Source organism: Anomaloglossus baeobatrachus, chromosome 6 (assembly GCF_048569485.1).
Source record: "Anomaloglossus baeobatrachus isolate aAnoBae1 chromosome 6, aAnoBae1.hap1, whole genome shotgun sequence".
NCBI lineage: Eukaryota > Metazoa > Chordata > Amphibia > Anura > Aromobatidae > Anomaloglossus > Anomaloglossus baeobatrachus.
The window spans coordinates 199,991,158-199,993,163 of NC_134358.1; positions in this window are offsets into that span (position 1 = coordinate 199,991,158).

Genomic DNA, 2,006 nt, shown 5'->3' on the forward strand with positions numbered 1-2,006 from the left:
TTTATTTCTTCTCCCCATTTTCCGATAATTTTAGGAATTCCTTGGCTGCGGTCTACAAATCCAGTCATCAATTGGGAGACTAAAGAAATATCCTTCCCACCCCAGTGTGGTCCGACCATTAGTCCAACTGTACCGGTTCCAGTAACACCGAATGCGGAGGGCACTGTACAGGTACCTGTTCTACCCCCGGTTTATAATGACTTCGCTGATATATGCGACAAAAGAAAAGCAGATCGGCTTCCCCCGCATAGACCGTATGATTGTCCCATAGACTTACTCCCAGGGGCAGAGATCCCGTTTGGTCATGTCTACCCGTTGGCGGCACCTGAGTTACAAGCACTAAAAGATCACATAAACCTAGCCAAGGGATTTATTCGACCTTCTACCTCACCAGCAGGGGCACCCATCTTTTTCGTGAAAAAGAAAGAGGGGACTCTGAGACCTTGTATCGATTACCGGGAACTAAATAAGATAACCATCCGGAACTGTTATCCGTTACCGTTGATTCCCGAACTATTGGAGAGAGTACAACAGGCCAAAATATTTACTAAATTCGATCTCCGTGGGGCATATAATCTACTCCGCATACATCCCGGGGACGAGTGGAAAACAGCGTTCAGATGTCGGTATGGACATTATCATAGTATCTTAGTATCATAGTTTTTAAGGTTGAAGGGAGACTCTAAAGCGGGCTTTACACACTGCGATATCGCCCGAATTTTGTCGTTGGGGTCACGGTTTTGGTGACGCACTTCCGCAATCGTTAGCGATATAGCTTTGTGTAACAGCGTTCAGCGATGTAAAATCGTCGCAAAAGCGTGATTTATCGCTAATCGGCTACACGGGTCCTAATTCCCAAAAATCGTTACTTCAGCAGTAACGAGGTTGTTCCTCGTTCCTGCGGCATCACACATCGCTGCGTGTGACGCCGCAGGAGCGAGGAACGTCTCCCTACCTGCCTCCCGGCCGCTATGCGGAAGGAAGGAGGTGGGCGGGATGTTACGTCCCGCTCATCTCCGCCCCTCCGCTGCGATTGGGCGGCGGTTCAGTGACGTCGCTGTGACGCCGCACGGACCGCCCCCTTAGAAAGGAGGCGGTTCGCCGGTCACAGCGACGTCGCCGGACAGGTAAGTATGTGTGACGGCTCTGGGCGATGTTGTGCGGCACGGGCAGCGATATGCCCATGTCGCGCAACAGATGGGGGCGGGTACGCACACTAGCGATATCGGGACCGATATCGCAGTGTGTAAAGTAGCCTTAAGTCCATCTAGTTCAACCCATAGCCTAACATGTTGATCCAGAGGAAGGCAAAAAAACCCCAATGTGGCAAACAAGTTCCAATGGGGAAAAAAGTTCCTTCCTGACTCCACATCCGGCAATCAGACTAGTTCCCTGGATCAATACCCTGTCATAAAATCTAATATACATAACTGGTAATATTAAATTTAAATATTAAACAATACGTGACAGCGCCATTATAAGCGCGATTGCGGTAATGTTTTCCTTACCGCCCGATACCGGAAGTCACGTGACGCGATCACGTGACTCCCAATAGTTGTCATGGTAGCACAGGGTCATGTGATGACTCCTGTACTACACCTGACTTGGTTTCACTTTCGCTGTGCCAGGGGCACAGCAAAAGAGAAAGACAGCGTATCTGCTGTTTACAGCCTTGTAGCTGTGATCAGCAGATACTGCAGAGCGATCGGAATGCTGATCGCAATAGCCCCCTAGGGGGACTAGTAAAATAAAAAAAAAAGTTAAAAAAAAGTTTTAAAAAATTAAAAAAAAAACAAAAAAACCTAAAAGTTCAAATCACCCCCCATTCGCCCCATTGAAAATTAAAGGGTTAAAAAAATAAAAAATATACACACATTTGCTATCGCCGCGTTCAGAAACGCCCAATCTATCAAAATATAAAATCGATTAATCTGATCAGTATACGGCATAGTGATAAAAAAATTCCAAACGCCAAAATGATGTTTTTTTGTCGCCACAACTTTTGC